Raw genomic sequence first — 25,481 nt, forward strand, 5'->3', positions numbered from 1 at the left:
AAAGGATAAATTAAAAACTTTTCGAAAGTGAGGATGTGAATTCATCTCTAATGAATTCAATAAATTCTACAATGAAAGAGGAATCAAATGACATGTATTTGTACCCGGTACACCTCACTAGAATGACATTTTTGAGAGAAGGAATAGATCAATCATGGATTGTGCAAAGACATAGATGATATGAAAGAGCTTTGCTATGAAATACTTAAAGGAAGTAATCAATACTATAGTTCATACCTTGAATTAAGCTTAGTTGAAGGACTCAAATCAAATACCTTTTGAATTATGGTATGGGTATGAACATAATTTTTTTAATTTAAAAGTATTTGGAAGAAAATGTTATATGTTGAAGGATTCAAGAAAAGGAAAATTTGATGCGACAATTGATGAAGGTATATTCTTGGGATACTCCACTAAGAGAAAAGCATAAAAATGTTTGAATCTATCTTAGAAAGTTATAGAAAGTGCAGATGTAAAGATTGATGAGTGTGCATAAGAGTGTGAAGAAAAAAGTAGGAAAGAGCCTGAAGTATACAAAAAATTTGTTTATTATGAGCCTGATACTTTACCTAAAGTTTAAGAAAATTACAATCAGTAGTCTTCACCACCTGAGTCCCCAAAATCCCCAATTCAACCTAAGTTGCAGCCAATGCTACCCAAGTCACTGTCTGAAGGACCTGAGCTGTAGTCAGAAGGAGTTGAGTTTCAGCTAGGGAAAATCTAGTCATTTGATGAACTTGAGTTCTAGATAGTGGGACTTGAGTATGAGTCAGAAGATCATGGTGAACCTAATGAATTTAAAAAGGAGCTAAGACTTGTTGGATATGTTAGAAGGCATCATGTACCCAAGAAAATAAGTGGAGATATGTCAAATGGTAAAATAAAATGCAAAAATAATAAAAGGTACATGTTTTCTTGCTGAATTTGAACCTAGAACTATAAAATGTATATTAGAAAATGAAAGTTGGATTGAGGCAATGAATGAAGAGATTGATCAAATTAAAAGGAATAAAATTTGGACTCTTGTTCCTAGACCCAAGGATAAGAATGTAATTGGCACAAAATGGGTATTCAAAAATAGGTTGAATGAAAATGGAGAAGTTTCAAGAAACAAGACAAAGTTAGTTTGCAAGGGATATGCTCAAGTAGAAGGTATTGATTATGGAGAGAATTTTGCTCCTTTTTCTAGAATAGAAGGTGTTAGAACACTCCTTGCATATGGAGCACATAAAGGATTCAAATTATGTTATATGGATGTGAAATCAACATTCTTGAATGGAATCTTAGAACAAGAAGTCTACATTGAGCAACAAGAAGGTTTCATTGATCCTAGTAAAAGGGACATGGTTTGCAAACTACATAAAGGTTTGTATGGTCTCAAAAAAGCCCCTAGAACCTGATATAAAAGGTTGCATTATTATCTCATAAATATTAGCTTTCAAATAACTAATGATAACAACTTATACATCCAAGAAGGACCAGATAAGAAGATTGTGTTGGCATAAATTGTTGTGGATGATATATTATTTATTGGAAATGATGATTGCTCTAAATATTTTTCTCTAGAAATGAGAAATGAATTTGAAATATTAATGTTTGGAGAGATTATATTCTTTTTTGGCTTACAAATTCAATAGATGAAGGATGGTATCTATATTAATTAGTTAAAATACATGAAGGAGATGCTGAAGAAATTTAGAATGGAGGATTCTAGTCCAGTTGGAACACCCATGTCTACTGGAGATAAGATTTCCAAAAATATGACTCCAAGGAGGTAGATCAGACTACATATAGATCAATGATTGGAAAAATTTAGTATGTAGTGCACACAAGACCTGATATAGCATTAGCAGTTGGTATGGTGGCTATATTCTCTACTAATCCAAAAGAAAACCATATGATGGAAATCAAGAGAATCATGAGCTATCTAAAAGTTACTAAAGATCATGGTTTGTGCTACAAGAATGGAGGAAACTTTGAATTGAAGGCATTCATTGATGCTAATAGGGTAAGAAGTGTTGATGATAGGAAGAACACTAGTGGTGGACCAACTTTTCTTGGAAAGAGGCTAGTATCTTGGACAATAAAGAAGAATAACTATATCTCTCAATCTATAGCAAAAGCAAAATACATGGCTACGGTAGTCAATTGTTTCAGCATTGTAATGTGCAAGCAACTATTTTCAGGTGTGAAAGAGAAAATCAAGGACCCATTGTTATCTTCTATGATAATGTCAATGCAATGAACATATCCAAGAATCCAATGATGCATACCAAGACCAAGAACATTGCAATAAAGTATTATTTATTGAGAGAATTGGTATAGGAAAAGGAGGTAAGATTGGAATATGTGAATAAAAAAGAAAAAAAATATACATATTAACCAAGCCATTTCCTAAGGATGATTTTTTGTATCTAAGAGGTAAGATAGGTGCCATTCCCTTGTCTGAAGTTCACCAATAAGATTTTAGTGATGCATCAAGCAAACATGTTGAAGATTAGACAAGTTCATAGAGTATTGTCATAGCAGATTACATATGAATCTGTACATCACATACATGGAAACTATATCGATTGTTGTCTTTGGCATAAGATGTCAAAGAGGGAGAGTTTTCTATCATATATTAATTTTTTTTTTAATATATATTTGAGATGTCAAAGAGGGAGAATGAATTTGTTATTTTAAAATCTTTGACTTGATATCAAAGAGGGAGAGTTTTCTATTATAGTCATTGCAATTAGAGATCGATTAAAGAGAGAGTTCACACTGATAGAGGGAGTTCTCATGGATGATAATTAGAATGAAACTAATTATATTATCCTTACTTCTATTTTTCTCTAAAATTTCTACGTATCATGACATGTTGTATTTCCATCAATGCCAAAGAGGGAGATTGTTGGATACAATCATTCAATTTTATGTTCTCTTTGATGTTACAAAAATGTCAAGTATTTACCAAGTAATTAGTGTATGTCAAGATCACTCAGGAGTCAAAGGAATTTGTAGTATATGACGATCATTTGAATAGAAAACAAGTTAAGAGCCAATATTAACCAACCTCATTCATTTACCAAGGGGAGTTTGTAGGAAGATAGTCTTTACTGATCTCACTTATTCTTCAAAGAAAAGTTGGCATGGAACAAGTGTTAACTAAGCTCATTCTATTACCAAAGGACGTCTAAAGGAAATTCATTTCTAAGGTAGTGTTGACTGAGTGTTGTCGGTTAATGAAGGATTTTTCTATATAAATGTTTTTGATCTAACAGTTTTATTAGTTAGTTCAAGCCAAATCATGGGATGAATCATATTTATTTGAAATTATATTCAAGCCAAATTGACAAGATAAAACATATAAGTGTAAGTTCAAGTTGAGGATTGAATTGTAGATGAAGCATGAGATTGAAAAGATAAATCAAGAAAGAAAATTAGAAACATATTAGAGTATTTGAGTTGACTGAGCTACAAAGAACATTTTGATCAAGGAGGATCGAGTATTCAAGCCATAATGAAGGTTCATAATTAAAAAATATACTTGCATTAGCAATCAAGTCATATCATTGTTACTCTCTAATAATTATAGCAGTGAATGAAATCTCCTAACATAGTTAGCTTAATAACTATTTGCCAAATCCCCTAACAAGGTGGCATTTCTAGATTGAAGTGTCTAAAGAACTCTTCCAAGGCCACTCCTAACAAGGTGAACTAAATTTTTTAACAAGGTCACACATTGTAGTGTGTTTTGTAACCTTTAACATGGTTGGCTCCTAATAGGGCTCACTATTGAAGAGTGAAAAATAGTAACTAGTTGCAATTGGTGGTTTTTCCCAAATTGGGTTTCCATGTTAAATCTTGGTGTCTCTTGCATTCATGTTATTTACTTTATTTTTCTACAACTAAGTTAATTAAGGTTAATCACACTAAATATCTTAAGAAGCAATTATTTCAATGTTAACTAAGTGTTCTTGTGTTAACCGAGTTACAATAGTATTTTAGATTTTGTAGAGTTTGATTTTGAGTTGTGAACTGACATCTTAAGGGGTCTTAGATTTGTTTTTGTGGTAACTAATTCACCCCTCCCCTCTTAGTTACTCATCTTATATTTCCAACACTCTTTTCATGAATCAACCTTTAAACACACCTAGAGATGTCAATATTTTCTCCTCGAGATGCTAACCAACAAAGTGCACCAGTAATAGGAATTTCATAGGATGAGATATAGTTCAAAATGAACACTATGCTAGCATTAGGAGATAATTGTAGAAACAACAATAGGCTTCCTTCTCATCTAGAAAACACTCAAACAAAAACCCACCCAAACTTAGATAACTTAAAACCTTGATCCAAATAAAAACAAAGAATTCTACACAGAGGTGTCAGGGGACATGGAGTATGAAAAAACTAGAAAGGCCAAAAAGGAAAGCCTTGAGGATTTTTGATGAGAAGGGAACCACCTAGAGGATACATAGAGAAGGACTCAAACATATATGCAATGAAAATTGACCAAACTAGAAGCTTAAAAGGGAAGGATTGAAATTTGGCAATAACTACCTCTTATTGGGTACTTAGACATGAACACATCTAGGAAGGGACCTAGCATCTCTAGTTTTGTAAAGTTAGAATTAAAAATCTTCGTGGGAAATAAAAAAACAAAGCACACAACATAAAGTAAAGTACACTAGGAAAGAAAAAAACTAAACTTGAGCACATGGTAGAAAGGAAAACTACCTAAGCCAAATTTGATTGTTGGGGTTACCTTCTTTCAATTATTGAACTAATAAAACTTTGAGTCCTGGCCATTGTAGGAAAATGGTAGAAGTACCTCACCAGTAGAATAGACTAGTATGAAGGAGTTATTCTAATTTACTTGCATAATTGTAAAAGGATCTTTCCAAAGAGAGTCAAATTTTTGATGCATGCCTTTAGGTCATTGTCTCTTATCCCAAATTAGGACTAGGTCATTTTCCATGAACTTTCTTAGATTTTCTCTTTTTTCTAAGAATCTCTTCACAAACTTTTGATGCTTTGTGATGTGGTCAACTAGGTTTACCCACTCCTCTTCTAGCTTGGTAAGGTACATAGTTCACTTTTTTGTACTAGTCTAAATTATGAGATATTCAATTTTTTACTACAATTTGTAGAATGGTAACTCAAAGGAGAGGGGAAGACTAGCCTCAAATCTGTTTACTAGCTCAAATGGAGAAATACCAATGGCCTTCTTAGATGTTATTCTATCTTTTCAAAGAGCTTCATATAGCTTCTTGTGCCAATCCTCTTGATTGTGAGAGACAAACTTTCTCAGGATATTGAACAATTTTTTGTTACTTGATTATGCTCAAGACCATTTCCTTGAGGGAAATAATATGAAGAATGACTAAGGTGGATACCATTATCATAGTAGATTTTAATAATTTCTATTGAAAGCATTGTCTATAACTATTTTCAATGGGACACCAAATCTTACAAGGATATTTTATCTAATAAATTCACAAACAGCTTGGGAGGTGGTTATTTTAGTAGGCTTAGCTTCCACTCACTTAGTAAATTATTCTGTAGTAGTGATGGTGTATAAATTTCTTGCAGATAAGGGTGGGTTAATTGGGCTAGTAAAATCAATTCGTCATTGTTGAAAGGAGCCCTCTATGACTACTAATCTTAGAGGCAAGGCAACCAACTAAGTTTTACAAGAAAACAATTTGCACTTTTTACATTGGGCTACCCATTTTAAAGCATCCTTAAACATACTTTTCCAATAATAAAATTGCCTCAATGTTTTATATGCTATGACTATAGAAGAGTAATGCCTCACACAAGCTTCATCATGGAACACTTTGAGTAGTCTCTCCTGTTGATCCTTATCTAGACATCTTAGGAATGTGCCATCAATCAACCTTTTGTACAATAGATCATCATAAATGACATACTTAGTAGACTTGGTCCTAAGATCTCTTCTCTATTTGTAGGTCAGTCCATTGGGGCATTCTCCATAAGTGATGAAATAATAAATATTTGAAAATGAAGTGTCTTGGAGGCTTACCATTAGGATTGTTGAGATTTGTTCCTCTTCACTTACCTCCTAATTTTTTGTAAATTCTTTGCATAGACCATTTCCATATATCAACTTAGTAGGTTTTAGCTAAATGTCATACTCTTAGAGTTTGGCTATTTAGGATACTGTTGGATTGTATTCTATTTCTTGCTGAATGAAGACACTTTTGACTACTGAATCAGGAACATAAATGATTGAATTGAATACATTACATGGAATCTAAAGTTTTGAAGTGCTCTAACCACAAAATAGGCATATTTTTCCATTTGGGAGTACATTAGTTCATGCTCCTTATAGGAGTGCTATAAAATAAATAGGTGCTTAGATTCTTGCCTTATTTTCTTGCATGAGTATGGAAGATAGTCTATGGGCTAATGAATAACAATATAAAATAAACTCTTTCATATAATTTGGATAAACTAGGATAGGGGCATGAGCTATGGCAGTTTTGATCTCATCAAAGGTCTTTCTTATATAGTCATTCCACTTGAAATTTTTATTTCCCTTTATCATGTTAATTATACACTTAGTAACTTTAGGGAAATCAACAACAAAACTCCTTAGGAAATTTACTTGATGAAAGAATAATTTAACTCCAATTTTCCTTCTTGGTAGGTTGAGTTGTTGAATAGCTTTAACCTATTCATGATCAATTTGAATGCCTTCTTGAGACACTATTTGACCCAACAACTTTCCATCTATTACACATAAGACATATTTCTTAGTGTTGAGGAAGATTTTATGTTCCCTACATTTCTTGAATTGTTTCTCCAAATCTCTCAAATGGTCTTCTCTCCTTTTGGAGAAAACTATCAAGTCATCCAGGTAGATGACAATGATTTTTTCTTTAAAATTGCAAAGGATGAATTCATGGCTCTTTTAAAGATGGCTCCAACATCACTAGCCCAAAGAGAATTCTATTGTAAGAAAAAGTTCCCCGAGGACTGGTGAATGCTATTTTAAACTAATCATTTGGGTTTACTTCAATCTGATTATGGCCCAAGAAACTATACAACATAGACATCATTTTAGAAACTGCCACTATTTTCAGCAAGTGATCCATGTTGGGGAGAGCATAGTTTGTTTTTGAGAGATGCTTGATTTAGATTTCTAAAAATCAACATAGATTCTAATCCCCCCATTTTTCTTTCTAACAGGGATGACATTAGCTATCCATGTTGAATGGTGTATGGGGTAGATAATATTAGCTTCTAACATTTTATGAATTTCTCTAAAGATGACATCTAATATCACTTGGTTTTAGTTGCATTTCTTTTTCCTAAAAGGAGCCATAGTAAGGGGAATTTCATGCTTAAATTCACCATCCTTGAAGGTTTTAAAGTCTTAATAACCCCATGCAAAGAATTCTTGATATTTAGAAATTAGTGCCTACATTGATTCCCTCGTAATCATATGAGATTTCACCTTTCTTACCTTTTTCTCTTTTGATATATGTATCATGCTTATTGAATAATATTTATAAATAGGTTAAGTGTCTAGGAATTTTTGTTACCTTCCAGTTGCTTATCACCTAGCTCCAAGTCTTTCTTATTGTCAAGAGAAAACTCTTGAAAAAGGCTAGCACTCCCTTCAAAGTATAGGTCAGTGAAGAGTTCATTTTCTTCTAAAAAGCATTGTATTTTCTTGTCATTGGTAAAGACTTTTCATGATTCAACATTATTAGGCTCATTAGGTCGAAAAAAGACTTCAACCTTGTATTCCTTATCTTTCTATTCCAGATGAGGTAACAAAAGGGATGAAGAGGTGGAAAACATATCAACTGATACATTTTGTTCCCTTGAAATAACTTATATAGGAAAGGCATCAATTTATTCTATTTCATCCTTGACTCTATTCCTATCTTTCCTAGGGCTTGGGTTTTTCATAGTGTATTGACTTTGGACTTGTTTTACTGTCATCTTTACATCACTTTGGGCTTTTAGAATTTTCACTCCTCTTTTCTTTCTAATAGTAATCCCTAAGAGTAACACTTCATATTCTATAGTGTTGTTTGTATTTTTCAACTATAGCTTATATGCTAGTTGTGTCAATTCTCCCTTAAGGGAAATGAGCACCACACCTACTCTTGATATGGTAGTTGCACAATTGCTATCAAATTATAAGGTCCAAATTCCTTGATTTTTGGGATAATCTGATTCCTCTTTAAGAGTATTGAAATTAGTGAATATCATATAATTCAAACACTCCATTTCTTGATTCAATATTTAAACCTTGGGATTATTAGATTTTATTACAGTGAATTTAGCTTTTTCCTTAGGCTCAAGCTTGATCATTTTCTTTCCAATAGGAAAGACAACATGAGCGCAATCAAGTTTGATTTCACCTCCCATATCCCTGCAAAAAATATTACTTAGTAGCATGCCATAACTAGTAAGGATGTCAACTAAAATGGTAGTTAATTTCATTCTTCTTGCTAGATGTGTAGCTAAGGCTACTTGGGCATACTTTACTTGAACTATTAGGGGAATCTATTTCACATCCATAGAATAAAGAAACACAAAAGTCTTGGTTAAGGGTAGTCCTGAGGAATGGGAAACATTAGAAATGCATGATGTTTCCTAATGCACTAGTGTTAGGCCTATAATTATTGGTAGTATTGATATTCAATTGAGTATTATTACAAATCCCACCTCTACAATATTCAACTAGAATTTTCAATTTAGCAATATTAGATTTCAAGTATTCTAGAGGAGAAACTTGAATGTAAGAATCTTTATAGTACTGAGTAATATCAAATGAAAAATTGGACTTACCACTTCACTCCAATCTTGATAAATCTTCCTTTGAGGTAGAGGGGGTAGAAGTACTAGTCATGGCTGGTGAAGTAGAAGGAGCAATATTACAGATAGGAACTAAGCTTGTTGGAGCTCTGTTCTTCTATCTTCTTGTGGTTACAATCATCTGTACTCCATACAAAGTGGAAAAATAGTCACCTCCTCTATCCAAATCTGATTCGTACTCCAAATAAAATGTTCCAAACTCACTAGGAGAAAAATCATCTTTAATTTTTAGATATTCCACTTTTAGGTTGTTAATTGCATTCATATGCCTATATTTATTCATTTTAGGGAAAAAATTTCCATCATGATCTTATCTTAAGTGGAAGATGCACATGCTTTATTTCTTAGGAGTTGCCTCAATGGAAAGCCTTTGTTGAATAGATGGTAATTTTAATGCCTTTTCTTCATGTTTATTTCTAAATATATCTTGATAGGGTTGTTGAAATGAAGAAGCTAGCTTACCCATTTTCCTTTTCATTACAATTATCTCATTTGACAATCTTTGAAGCATTTATTCCATGTTTTTAGTAGTTCCATTAGTAGAACTTGTAGAAGCTCCACTTTGGATGTCTCTTTTCCAATTGAGGGATGATATCAAATCATCTTCTAGTTTGACGACCAGAGTTTGAGTAGCTTGGAGATTTTTGACATGTGCTCTTCTAATTTGAAAACTAATATATGGAGGCACAAAACTAATTAATAACATCTTTTGATTATCTATAGTTGGCCTACTTGTAGTAGGAATTTGATTGATCAATTTGTTGAACTTTGTAATGAAATCCCTCATGGAAATATTTGGTTCCTTCTTGATTTGAGTAAGATGAGACAACAAGGTATGTTCATCTTTTTTTCTTTTAAAGTAGGCCTCAAACTGATTTCTTATGTCATCCCAAGTTGGGATGCATCCAACACAAAGATGTTGGAACCAATCAACTATATTTTTAACTAGTGTTTCAACAAAAATCCTTATGGCAATGTCTTATTGTTCAACAAACATACTAACTGAAAAGAAAGTAGTAATATGTTCATCTGCAAAAACCTTTCTATCACTATTGAACTTGGGAAAATTCTTTTGGGAAGCTCTTGGTAAAGCATTATTAGCAGCAAGGCATAAGGGGTAGCATTACCCAAGGGTACTGCCATTGATGCAGGAAGAATAATTGGGATTGGATGGAAAGTAACAATAGTTGGTGCTACAACTCCATGTAAGGTGAGAGAATTGAAAAATTATGGAGTGTGTGTTTGAAAAATAGGTGGCAAAGAGGATTAACTATATCTCTGGGAGCAGGATGAGGTGGATGAAACAAAACCCCATAGTTTCCTTCTAACACTAAGTCTCTTGAAAAATCTCTTCCTCTTCTTAGGGGGTCTTCTAATATGAGAAAATTATCTTTCCTGAGCTCCTCAAACACTATCTCAAATTGATCATGATCACAAACACTTCTAGTATAATCAGCATCTAGGATAATTAGCATCATGATCAACCTTCTTGTTGAAGCACACCTTCCCAGTACTCAATGTTGGCTTCTTCTTTTTCTAGTATAAAGTTGACTCTTCTATACTCATTTAGGGATTTTCTACTTCTTCAAGAAAGTGTATTCAACTAGTTGATTATTTCTTCTTGTTCATGTTGAAAGCCAAGGTTAGGCTAAATTATAGGGATTTGGCCTTCATGAGATAACACCATTTGTCATCATGAATAAATAGATATGACTCAAACATATATGTGAGTGCCTAATTTAGAGTTTTTCTAGTGAAGCCATAGACAAACTTAGTGAGAATACTTTATGCAATGGGAAATAATCATAGGACTTTATCTTTTATGTAAATTTCAATATTGAGAAAGATGAAATTTAGAGATTTTGAAAAGTTCCCCAACAAAGTCACCAACAACTATTGGTTAATAGTGTTTCTTCTTTAATTTGGTTTATACCCTAACTCTTAATATGCCTAATTTGGTAAAAGACAAAGTAGTCAACAAAAGAATGGGTCAATGTAGTTATTCTAACAAGGATCCCTGAATTGAAAAGGTACAACTCCTTTCTATGAAAAGATGTGTGATGAATATTGCTTTTACTATATTAGAAAGGTTTATGTGTATGCTCTTGATCAAAAAGAAGAAGAGGTATGACTAGATTTCCTAAAGAATTTAAACAACCTAGGTGATTAATAGATGCTGACTCACAAATCTCCATAGCTATGAATACACATGAGTCATTGTAAGTTCTTCTAACACCTAAATGTAGTCTATCCAATCTAGTGAATGCAAGATGCAATAATGCAAGACTATCTAACAATGAGTATTGCATAAGATGAGAAAGTATGATTAGCTAAAAAATACTTAGATTGCCCAAATTATTGTGTTTTCACAACAACTACTTGCTTCCTACTCAGTAGCTTATGTCGAACAAATCTTGAACTTCTCTCATAGCCATGAAAACTAGCATGAACTAATTTTCATAGAACATACGAAATATGATAATACTCAATTGAGGGAAATAAACCTAATAACCACTAAAAAGAGAGAAACAAAACCTAGTTTATTTGTACTTCCACAACTTTCATCAACATCACATTTCATTTCTACCACCATAAAAGAACTAAAACTAGACTAACATGAATGACAAAATCAAAATATGGAAGCAAAGTCTTGCATAGTAATCCTAGCTAGAGGGTTTTCCCACATCAAAATTTTTGGAGATCTTATTTACTTCTCAAAAAGTTACAATTACAGGCCCTTTTGGAATTGGCTACTTACATTTCATGATTATTCAACAAAGCATATTTGAACATTCTAAAAATAGGATTTATTGGATATATCATCCATTAAAAAACTTTAGCCTACGAGGAGAATGCGAAATATGGCTACAATATTAGAAAGTGAGAGAAACAGAAGAAGTTTCACTTGTCATATGTTTGTAGGAAGAATGAAATCCTTTTTTAGAGCATCAATTTTTCTTTTATGCCCTTGGATATATATTCCTTCAATGCATCAGTTACACTCTTCAACTCATGGACACTTGGAATGAGAGTGTTGTCATCTCTAATCATCCAATAATTATGCATTTTTGTCAATTCTTTAGCTCTAAAGATCTTAGAAATGGAACTTCTTTTCTACATGCATCAAAATACAATCCATTGGTAAGATTTCTAGAATCTTTGACACTTGGAAATTGTATGGGTATGTATCCTCTTTAATGAATGCTAAAGAATTATCTTTCATTCAGTCGACGTCTACCAACTAGCCATTATTGGCGACATATGATTCTATGTGCATAACATCGAAATGGTCAAATATCTTTTCTATTAATTTCTTCACTAAATCATATACGTCTTTTAGGTCATGCTCAGACTTCACCAAGATCTCAATTTTGAATTCTAATGACTGCTTCCAATGAAGTAATTTTTATTGGTCTATTTTCACTATCTTATGCATCACAAATACATTAGTTTTCAAGTCATTCACTTCTTGTAACATGACAAAATTCTCTACTAGGATCTTTGATTCTTAATGCATCAACTTCTAGTGGCTTGGTACTACTTCTCTCAATTTATTAGAGTCTAACAATAGATTCCCAAGGTTCTCAATGGGTGGGGGACCTTGAGCCATTATTTCATCTATTTAGGCATGACCAATTTGACCATATTTCCTCTCTTGTTGTAGCTTGAATAGAAAGTTCTTGTTCTCCTCTATAGTTGGGTTGAATGTTCTTGTAGAGGTACTTCCAAGTTCATCTCTGATGTAATCCATCAAATCCTTATTTGAGGCTTTTAGTACCTCTTTTATGACCTTAACTCCTCTAGTTTATCCTCAATCTTCACATTTATTGATTTCTAGATGTTGACCATAGAATCATGCATTGGATTGCCTATGTTAACCATTCTTATCTGAAAATCATCTGGAGTTATCTCATGATTTTTTCCTCCTTTTGAGGTTCTACAATCTCCATCAGCATGTGACCAGTAGAAGAATTCATGAACAATGCTACTATAGTCTTCTACTTCATCACCTTCTTTGATTTTGACTGAGTTGAAGTTTCTTATACAATAAGATCTGTAGATGGAGCACTTTCCTCACATGTTCTCTTCTTTTGATCAATGTTCTTTGCCAACCAATATTTAGTTGATAGGACATCGAGTGTTGACCATAGAGCTATTGGATCAAAAACCTTCCTCACAACTAGAGGTGTCATCTTGCTTTGGTTGTAAAAAGGAAAAGAAGTTTCCATAGTAATATAGAGGGCTAGAGTATCATCTTGCTAAGATGCCTCCTTCTCTTGGCCATCTAGAGGGTTATTTTCACCATCAAGGTTGATGACTAGTATAGTGGAGGAATCCTTTGCTATTGGTTTCTCTTTCTCCTCTTTTTTCCATTATCTTTCTCTTTATCTCCAACCTTTCATGTGTTTGGCTAAGATCCTCCTCCATAGGTCAAAGTAATTTGAACATTTTTCTTAAGAGGTTGGTCTCCTCCTTAACTAATAGATTGTGTTGTTCTTGCTAATATTGATTTAGTAGTAGTAGATTGGGTTGTCCTGGAAGCTACTTCACAAGGTTCCAATTCTCTTCTTTCTTGTTCTAGTCCATGGAACCCATTTTTCCATTCTCTTGATCATACCATGGATCAAGAATTTTATCATGTCAATAATAGTGCCTTTAGGTAGAGTTGACACTATAGGAGTATTCTTGACTTCCTTGTAAGTTGAAGGATGCATGTAAGAGTCATCATTTGTAAGATCACTCATACTAACAGTGTCATTTTACAACTTAATTTCATATATTGTCAATCTATAAATATTCCTTTCTCTGGTTTGGTATTCATAATAGGACTTGGTACAATAGTATTCAATGTCTAAAACATGCCTATGAGCATACCCCAGCTTGAAATGATCTTTTAAAAATTTAATAGGGTCATACGAGGGTCTTATTAATCAATTTAATTCTTCTCTCAAAGTATGTAATTATTCACCTCTAGTATTTGTTTACAGAATACACTAAAAACTATCTTATCTTTAGAATATATGGAGAGCCTGTTTGGGAGACCATCAAATTCAACAATTCTTAGATAGGGAAATGAGGAAATTAAGTAAACAACATCCAAATGGGTTGATTGTTGATATTGCTTCTAGTGAAAACCTTCACTCATGGCACCCTTGTGATTCCTAGAACAACCTCATTATGAAGACATCATTTACCCTTGTATATTTTTCAAAAATCCTTTGCAATTAGAGATGATGATAGAACTCACATACCTTGGTGTTTTCATCAAAGTCCTCAATACTGGGAAGACCAAGCTAGAGTTGATGCATGGCTAAAGCATATATCAAATAAGATGACATGAAGAACTATCTAAATACCTTTTCCAAATTTAGCTAGGAGGCAAGCTCTTCACATATTGTATTAGCCTAGTCAATCTATAGTCCCTCAGAACAAATGACCTTGACCAAGTAGAAGTGATGCTCAATAAAATCTAAAAGCTCTTCCTTTCCTTTTAATATCAACAATAGTGTGAAGATATCCACAAGTTATCTTTTTAAATTGGTGTTAAAAATAATCCTTGGCATCTTAATTTTTTTCCCTACGAGGAGTTTGGAACCATGCTCTCTACATGTCTTGTCCCCTTAGAGTCTTTTTGTCACTGAACATCAATGTAGAGGAAGAAAAATTGATGTCAAAATGCTCTTCCTTTATTGGGATTCCATATGTAGATTGCATTAATTCTTTATTCATAGAAAGCAAAATAGATTGATGAGACAACAATATCTGCTTTCTCTCTAGATTGTATTTTTTGATAAATTCCTTTACCAATTATGGTGCTTGCATCACCATGGTGAAGCTAACAACCTCAACTAGTCCACTCTCTTACAATTTCTGAGTAATTGATGAATGGGCTAGGTGTTTAATCTTTTGTGCAGATAACCTAGGTTGTAAAATTTGAAGTATCAGAGAGGTACTTTAACTAACTCTTCAATCCAATCATATGATCATAACCAGCAGCTTTGATTGCCATTAGCTTATATTTTTACATTTAGGGAATACAATTTTCTTTACAAAGTAGTCATTGTGATATGAAGAACTCTGTTGGATAGAATTCCAATGATATAGACTTAGGAATTCAAATGTTGGCACCACATGAATGAAATAACTCACAACTAATGATCGTAAAGGTTGGATTTGTAATAAATGAAGTAGATTAACAACTTTTAAATTATTTTTCTTCTACCCATATGATGATTCATAAATTCAATGAATATAAAATTCACTTAAATCTCATGTAGTAGAGAGATTATTTACTTTCCAAATCAATTACCTCAAGCTTTAACAAAAGCTACCCTTTCAACTTTTGAATTCAAAACAAGGGTTTGTACTATAATTCTTTATGTGTAGGGAAGGAAACATAATCTTATCTTTCTGTAATCTTTTCATTTCCTTTGTTTCAGGATCACATCATGATGAGTACTCCTTCATTGTCATAGATACCCTATTTCATTTTGTTCCACATAAAGATTTCCTTTGTATTTATCTCATTCCTTGGAGAATTCACTAAATGAATTTTCTACCTTGAGGGCTTGGACTATTATCTTTTTTAATTGGGTTCACACTTCACAAACAATTCCATCGAAAGCAACTTTGTGGTATTTCTAAAGAATTTATTTGCATCCAGATTTAGTATATCCACATTTTATATCTTCTAGAATAGAAATTACACATTTTTTTTTTAGACAGAATGTATGCTAGAGGCATATGCTTTCCAAATATTTGAACAACTAGAAGTATTTCTCTTGTTTTTCCAACATTGCTTTGGAAATGAACTCAAAGATATTCACTCCCAAGGGGAAAGCATTTAGATTGATGGAACTCTATTCCACTCCACAAAAATAGATTCTGACTTTAGACTAGTATTCTAAGATTTCCATCACTATAGAGCCTTGATCTTGTCATCCTCTCTTCATGAATCTATGTTTAAATACACCTAGAGATTTCAATATTTTCTCTTTGTAATCCTAATTTATGAAGTGCACTAGCAATGATAATTAGGCATCACAAGCTTGAATCTAAAAGAAAAGTATCTTAGCATTATGAGCTAACTTGATAGATAAGAATATGATTCCTTCTCATTTTGAAAATGCTCAGATAGAAACCCACCCAAACCTAGATCACCTAAAATCTTGATGCAAAAAAAAAGAAAGAATCCCGCATAGAGGTGTCGGGGGAATTGGAGCTTGGAAGACCTAGAAAGACCTAAAAGGAAAGCCTCAGTGATGCTTGATAAGAAGGGAACCACCTAGGGGATATCTAGACAAGGACTCAGACATATATATTCAATGAAAACTAACCAAGCTGGAAGCTTAAAAGGGAAGGACTTAATTAACACAACTTTATATTTTTCCATCATTACAACCATATTCTTGGGTCTAAAAAAATGGTCAAAATAAAGTGTGCACCATAATTATTATAGAAGTTGGATCTTCAAACAATTCCTATAAAGATCTTCTTTCATAGTTCTAGTTCTCTTCTATTACATTTTAATAAGTAAAACTAAAACACGTGATGAGTAGATCAAGTGATGATTAGATCCACAAATTAGGAGAATGTGTGAATATGTAAAAGAAATAATTCATATCTATGATTAAGAGTATTTGACTATTTGGAATTAAAGTTTGGTAACTAGATTAAGAAATAATATAAAAATATTTTTTAAATTAATACTAATGCAAAAGCATCCTGAGTGTAAGAGAAATCTCGCATCTTTCAAAAACATTTCATTTTAGTTATTTGAATAAGGGTTTTCTTAGTGAAGAGTTGTTGTCTTTGGATGCTTCCTACTTTCTAAGTTAATCATATGAGCTCGAAATGTCCTAATTTCAAAGGTGGATGTAGTTGGATATATTAGCCTATTAGTTGAGGTTCAGTGCCATATCATGCATATTCATGGATTTATTGTGGATTTTTGGTTTGCAATTTTGGTATAAAAACTTTAGGCTCATTGTTGAAGGCCTAAATGTGCACAAATAAAGCTCAAAAACTTGATGAATGACCACTTGCACTTATCTTAGCTTTTAGATCAGAAGCAAACGATTCCAAAAATGGTTATAATGGACAATCAAAGCAACAATTCAAGAGTTATGGCCTTCTGAAATTGGTTGGACCAAAACTTCCAAAATAAATGTAAAAAATGTGTTTTGCTGACTATACATGTATTATTTGGGTTTGTTAGCTGTAGGTATTAAGTTTGAGTATCTAGAACCTTCTGAGGTGGCATAAAATTTCATATTTAAGAAATGCCTAAACATTATTGAGGATAGCTTCTGGCGATAGTTTGCAACTTTGTCTTGTACATGACTGTAATGAAGGCACCCATGTGAGTTAGCACATTATAATTCTAAATTTCTATAATTGTACATTTGCAATGATAATAAGAAGCCCATATTTTTTTCTTGCAAGTTATCATTACTTATTTGTTCCTATTATGTTTTTATGGTATTAAAGGAAGGACTCTTTATCAAGTGGTATCAAAGATAGAGTTCTTGAGTGTGTGGATAGATTGCTGGCTATGAGGTAGTTCTCACTAGGACTGTGGTTTGGGAGAAGTGTTTAGATAGATCATTGATTGCCAGGCAGTTTGTACTAGGGTTTTAACAAAAGTGCAAAGATGCCTCGACAAAGAGAACATGGTGGGAGAGTCACAGGTATTGTACCTAAAGGTTTTAGAACCCTCCAGAGGTAAATTCAAACATTGCAAGAACAAATACACAGAGGAGTGAATCTTGCCACATGAGTTGATGAAAGTGAGGATGGAAGGGAAGAAGAAGGAAATGTTGATCAAGAAATAGAAGATAAAGCTTTGAACCTAAAGAAGGAAAATCTTTTCAAGGCCATTTCTAAGATTGGAAAAAGACCTAGGTTGATGGAAGAAAGTTGCTACTGATAAACCTAAAGAAGTGCAATTTTGTGAAGGAGTTGGTGTACGTGGGATTTGTAGTCTCTGCAAAAGGTTTGAAAATAGACCTAGAGAAAATGAAGGCTATCCTTGAATGGCCTATTTGGAAGAATTCTACAAAGGTAACATCTTTTTATGGACTCACTAGTTTTTATAGAATGTTCATGAGAGGTTTTAGTAGTATTTATGGACCATTGACTAAAATAATGAGGGGAGATAGAAAATAACTTAAGTGGACAATAGGAGAAAATAAGAGTTTTAATCTATTGAACCTAAAAGTTACAGAACAGCTTGTTTTAGCACTTCCAGATTTTAACAAGGTGTTTCAAGTAGATTGTGATGCTAGTGGTATTGAAATAGGAGTTATTTTAACCCAAGAAGGTAGACTTATTTTTTAATTTCAGTGAGAAGTTGAATGATGCCAAAAGAAAGTATTCTATTTACATTAAGGAATTTTATGCTATAGTTCAACCATTGAAGAAGTGGAGACATTGTCTTCTTCCTAAGGAGTTTGTTTTATATACTAATCATCAAACTTTGCAATATTTGAATAGTCAAGGAAAATTAAACCAAAGGCATTTGAAGTGGGTTGACTTTTTTGCAGACTTATACATTTTTTGAAATATGGGAGTAGGAAGTCTAATGGAGTTGCAAATTCTCTTAGTAGAAGACAAATTTTGCTGATAGAAATGCATATTTAGGTGGTTGGGTTCAAGGAACTCTATAATTTGTATCCAAAGGATCCTAATTTTGATGAAGTATGGAAGGCTTACATAGAACCTTCATATGTGTACCAAGATAGTGTACAATTTAGTGGGCACCACACAAAACAAACACAAAAATGTTATTAACCTGATCGAGTTATGAATAATCCAATTGTGTTGTTTGAAATTTCAAAAAGTGTTCAGGATTGGGTAATAAGCCTAGAGAAAATACGTTAAAAAAGAAAAACCTGATCTAGTTTTGAAACCTGATTGGGTTTCAAGGAGAAAAAACCTCTTCAGAGCCTGATTGTGTTAGTCAAAACCCGATTATGTTTTGAAGAAATCAAAATAGGCTTTACTCTAGAAGCCATAAATTTCACATCCAAAGTCTGATTGACTTTGTTAAAAATACATTGGAAAGCTAGCTATTGAAGAGCTCTACAACACAATGTAGATAAATCGAGCCTATGTAATCAAAATTTTATTTTTTATCAATTTGAATTAAGCATAGTCTAAAACAAGTAGTCATTATTTTCCAAATGCATAATCAATAGGTAAACACAAATGCTAACATAATTTTTATTGTCTCTCTGTCTCAAACACATATACATAGACTTACTCACTAATTAAATAACTCCTAAGATATCTCTCTTGCTAACTCCTAGTCTCTCACATTCTTTAACTAAGCCCCAACCTCTCTCACTCTATCTAATTTGTTACCCTTAAATGTTGACTCTCTTCGAGTAATTCCTAAGCCCTCTCTCTCTCTCTCTCTCTCACACACACACACACACACACAAACAAACACACATCACTCTCTCTCTATCACTCTCTCCATGTCCAATCCCCTCTCACTCTCTCCATCCTACCCCCCGCCCCCGCCCCCCATCCCCATCTCTCTCTGATCCCTAATCTCTCTCTCTCTCTCTCTCTCTCTCTCTCTCTCTCTCTCTCTCTCTCCCCACCTCCCTCCCTCCCTCCCTCTTTGAAATGGGAACTTTACACACACACACACACACACACACACACACATAGAGAGAGAGAGAGAGAGAGAGGTCATTGGAAGAGTTAAGGAGAAAGATAACCTCTCTAGCTTTTGTCTCATATATAGGATAATCTAGTTTGAACAAATCAAACTGTTTGATAGAATTTGACATCACATAGAGGACATAGTGAAAAAGAATCTACTTAATGATGATGCTAGGTACATAATGATTTGCTTATAAAAACCAGGAACTATTATCTTTACATCTTGGTCTTAGGGAGAAACTCTTGTTACTAACTTTTTTCATCCCAATAACTCTAACTGTTTTCTTATCCCTTGTGAAAATGATTGTTTCCTCTTTCACCTATCTATTGTATACACATTGTTTCTTATGTAATTCTTCATATAATTAAGTTTACTTTCAAATAACATTCCTTCCTTTGTTATTATTAGATTAGTGCAAACTCTCGAACTCCACATCTCTTTGACCGATTTGGATATATTTTTATATAGCCTTTTTTTTATAAAAGATCCTCTTAAAAGAGTTTTTATTTAAATTTTTTAATTTATTGTTATCATGCTTCAGTTTCTATGATCACTTGCACATTGTAAAACCGTTAATAGCCATCTTCCACAAATCAGAGATTTGGCTTTTTCAACTTGAGGTGCTAGGTATAGATTATCTCAAATACTAAAGGGTATACTTGGCTTTATGTTGGATATTTCTCTATTTTTTAAAGAAAGTATTATGGTCTGAACCAAATTCGACCAAGCTTGACAATGTACAAAAGCTTGCAAGGGACCAAGAGTAAGAGAAAAAATATCTGTTTAAACTCACTTAGAAAATTTTGGCACCTATGTGGTTATTTGACCTAGGGAATTATGCTCAAGCAAGTTCCAAATCAAGCAAACTATATATCATTTCCATACTACCACTAGAGTTCTTTGAGAACTCCAGAGAGAAGTTAAAACCGCCAGCAATTAGCCATTTGGAAACAGAAAAGGCAGTTCAAACTATTAGAAGATCCTTCCGAAAAAGTCCTAAAGTGACGTGAAATTCATGTCTAATCCTATTCAAGACATCATATTACAGTAGTACATTTGATTAAGACATTTTCTCAAAACGAAAGCTCCACCAAATGCAATTTCAAGGATATTTACTATTCTTTACTCTTGTACATCACCAATCTTGCGGTGAATTGAAATTAGATTTCATATTTCTCTTCAAAATGTTTAAAATAAGCTTTGTTAAGCAGCCATTGGCTCATTGTTTTCACATTATATTTTCCTATTTATAGTCGTTCTACTTAGTCTGAAGTATTCGAACATACTCACATACAGTTGTACTGGAATAGACAAGATTGACAATATTACTATTGAGTGTCTATTCTTATACCATCCTCAACCAACAATAGGCATTTTGATCTTAGATCCATTCTTACATAACAGATTTCACCAGACATGACCCACAAACATATTTGAGCATTGTTCAAGCACGTTTTCTCCAAAGGTGAAAGAATAATATCCTTGACCGTAGCCTTCATTAAAGACCTTGTTCACCAAGTTAGTTTTTCCCACCTGTAGAAATCTTAACATTTGACAGTTGTTCTAGCCAACTACTCGTCTTATCAATCAGCCTATTAAAATTGTTTGAAAGGAAATCTGACAAAGTAAAATGTCAAAATCTTATTAGAAAGCTTAATCTTTTGTACCGTTTTTGAATGAAATAGAACATGAATCTTATTTTCAAACATGTGAAACTCGGATCTAATTCTATTCAGAACATATTATTCCAATCGTACCTTCGATTAAGACATTTTGTTCCATTCAATGCAGATTGAAAGGCTTCTCGTGTTGACAGGGAAGGAATCTTGGTGCACATTGAAGTAGGACGTCTTACGTTTCTTTGAAATGTTTAAAATGAGCTTTGGTTGAGCAGCCTTTGGCTCGACGTTTTCACATTATATTTCTGTATAGTCGTTCTATTTAGTCAAAAGTATCTAAACAATTTCAAATTTAGTTGCTCGAATGGGCAAAGATTGACAATGTTACAATTGAATCGTTTCTGCTTGTCCATTTTATAAAGTGATTCTAACATGTGTGCCTTTGTTCTTTTATCATTAGATTTTTATTTTCGTTTTCCACTATGGAGTGCCTATTCTTTGAAAAAAATTTATTAAAAAAAATTCATAGTTTATATAAAGATGGACAAGATTGAAATGATTATTATCCAATCAATTTTTTTAGATTTTATGCAATGATATTTAATTAGATGATTATAACATAATATTTTGATTTATTTAGTTATTTATTAAAAGTTTAATGATATTACAATGCACATAGGGTTGCAAGTAGAGTGGGTTTAACTATGGAGGATACTTCGTAGTAGGTAAGTAAGTCCCTGTAAACATCACCTAGATCCAACGAGTGCTAAGTGTTCCATTTATTCTCACGAGAGATGGATTGTATCAAATCACTACTATTCAAATATAGGTCAACAAGTTTGACTCAAAAACTACATAGTTAAATCGTTGCAGCAATATCATGATACAAACTTTCCCGTATTTACAAAATATATATTAAATTTGATTATTTTTAATTTTTTTTAATAATTGTAAAGATACATTTGATGTTAAATGTTATTATTGTTATTGATTATAATTCATTTTAGTAATCATATTAATAATAAATCATAAATAAAATTTGATATAATAAAAACTTATATTCATGTTATTTTGTTCAAAATGAAATTCGATTATCATTAAATCTACCAAATACTAATAAAATTTATTGTAACAAATATTCTTAGTTGTTCATAGAGGAACGAAATAGCTCATGAGTGAGTGTCCATTCTTTGCATAATAACTTTCATATTCATGCATTCAAGAAAATTAGTTCTAAGTATTTGCAAAAAGCTATAATAAAGTAACACAACAAAATTTCAACCTTCTTCCATAACATTTTCTAGATTAATGTTTGGTTGTCGAAAATTCTTGAAAAGCGTTATTAGAAAGACTATTAAGAATTGAAATGATTTTCACTATGGTATCAAAAATTCAAATATTATATGATGTACTTGGATTGGTTCTCTCTCTCTCTCTCTCTCTCTCTCTCTCTCTCTCTCTCTCTCTCTCTCTCTCTCTCTCTCTCTCTCTCTATATATATATATATATATATATATATATATATATATATATGGTAATATTAAACTACCAAGAAAAATATCTCCAAAAACCTTGAACATAAAATTTGTACAAATATACTTAGACTCGCATGTTATAATCTAATAGACACATATATGTTTTTATTAACAAAAATAAAGTGAAAATTTACACCATATTGATCTTATGGATTTTTCATGTCTCTATGTAAATAGACAAACCTCATGTTTTTAGCATTACTGTATTATATTAAAATTGAAGTACCCATAATTAAAGTCTTTAGCTCCCTCCCTTTAGTGTATTTATTCTCCATGGATTTATTTACGTTGGAGTGAGACTAATTGTAGGTCTATCTCTCACTCCAATAGCATTTATTTCATGGATTTTTTTGCACACCCCCTGATACCTTATAGATGCGAACTATGGGAACTTGTCAAGTATACATAGACTTAAGTCAACCTTTACCTAGGTTCAAAATAATTTTGGGTCATGTATCCTCTCAGGTTCTTCAATTTGTTTCTCTAGTGCCCTAGTCGACTCACTTTGTTTTCATTTCCAAAAACTAGTATTTAATGAAGTTTTGGCATTTTATTGCCAGATTTCATAAGATACCAGGAGCCTCATATCCATACAAATATTTCATGCACTTATATGATCAAGATCATTGACATCTCCAAGCATTGAAGGCATTCAACGATTCATTGAGAAGCATTTCCTCTTCAAGGTATAACAACCACTATTGGCCATTATGGGGGAGATATAAATTGCATCCCTTTGTTCTTCTTCTCTCTTTTAGTATATTTATAATTATGGCTCCATGAGTTTGTATTAACATGATGGATTGCACTAGGGAAGATTTCCTATATTCATGTTGAAGATTCAATACCTAAATGATCAAGAATCACAAAATCCTTCCTTACAATGGTTTCACCAATTAGGTTGAATTATTTATAGTTTATCTTTCTTCCTTACATGCTTTATAGTTTAGTTCATTTCAAGGCTAATTCCCCATCTAAGGTATAACTAAGGCAATCCCTCCCCCAAAAAACAAAACCATTTTTCTCTTGTTTATAGGTTTAGGATCCAAGTTTGCAATATAGATCTCAATGCCCTTTTCAAAATTTTTTGGGAATTCATCAAATATTCAATCATAGGTACACCTTGACCAAATGTACCTCTTATCTCAAAATTGACCTACACCCATAATAGTGACAATTGTATCAATTTGAAGTGATGTTTTTGTAAGACATATCACCTTCTTTGTTTTGTTCCTCTTGGGTTCCTAGATCTAGATCTAGCTTATTTTATATCAATGTTGTTTTGAGAATACTATTTCCAAGCTCTCAAAGTTCCCTCATCATCATATTCACAATTTAGGTTGTGCTTTTTCTTATTAGTTTACAATTAAAATGTAGTTTCTCACATGATTAGGGTTGGACTTGTCTTTCTTTCATTCAAATATATTTTCCCTAAGAAATTTAATCACTCTAGATTTTAATCAAACATAAAAAATTTACTTTCCCATAACATATCTAGGGTCCATTTAGTTTCATGAGAGAATATTTCTTGCATATTTTCTTAGCATGATTTGGGTTTTGTATTGGCATCCCTTCATCTTTGGGTTTTCATAATCAAACTTTATATTTGAATATTAAGGGTTATGCTTTTATTCCATCTCTTTTCATTTATTATTGAATGTTTGGGAAGTGGAAGTCTCATTTGATACATACATCTCATTGACTTCTTCCATTTTGAGCCTAAACATTTAGGTAAACTTTACTTGTTCCCCTTTCTTATTTTTAGAGAGGTATATTGCTTCTTTTCACATCTTCACATTTTGCTCCTCAATCCATCTAAATATATTTTTGAACTCAAATCATAATTCTTTTTTTTAATGGAGTTAGATTGACTCTTTATGCATCTAGATCTACTTTGTATGCCTTTTCTTAAAATTAGTTATATTAATATCTAATTTTGCATTCTTCTGGTTAGACCTTTCTAGATTCTTCTTCTATAATCTCTTCTTTTATGAGCCTTATCACATTAAGTCCAACCCTTATTATTCCCTTTACAAAAAGCCATAGAATCATGAGTTTCTTTTAACCTTTAACTCATTCTTCTTTCTAAGGACCTTTTCATGAGAGTACTATTCTTCCTAATCATCCTATTCCTAGAATGAAATATAATTTCCCCATTCTTCCCATTACAATCAAGATACCTTACATGTATATCAAATGAAATATAGTATTTAAATTACTTAGTCTAAGTATGTAAAGGAGATATTGAAGACCTTTGGTATGGAAGATTCAAAACCAGTTAGCCAGTAAAAGTACAAAGTTGTGTCACCTTTCAGGCTGACTTATTAGAATGGAGCTAAATTTGAGTATTTCTATCTATTTTTTTTTTTAAAACATATGTTCTAGAAAAATTCATTCTAGCTAAGTTATATATGGTCTCACACTTTTTGAATTGGAAATGTCTATTAAATGCATGTTTTATACTAGTTTCTATCCAATTACTAAAGAAATAAATTTATTTTAGAAAAGTGGCATTTCAATAACTCTGACTATTTTTTCTGATAATTTTTAATAACTTATAAACACATTTTATAGAGCTTAGAGTTAGGAATACTCTAATGTAGAGTTTATAGAATTTTAATTAGATATAGTAAATTAAAATAAAAATATTCTACAACCATGTATTTTAACACTCGAAAAGATGTCTATTTTGAGAAAGAAAAACATATTAAATCATATAAAAAAAATATAAAAATTATATGACATGCTAGAGGAGAGAGTCCTCCCTCTAGAATGTATAATTTTTCTCTTGGTTAGAATAGATTT

Source organism: Cupressus sempervirens, chromosome 3 (assembly GCF_028749045.1).
Source record: "Cupressus sempervirens isolate cs-2001-9-10 chromosome 3, ASM2874904v1, whole genome shotgun sequence".
NCBI classification, from domain to species: Eukaryota; Viridiplantae; Streptophyta; class Pinopsida; order Cupressales; family Cupressaceae; genus Cupressus; species Cupressus sempervirens.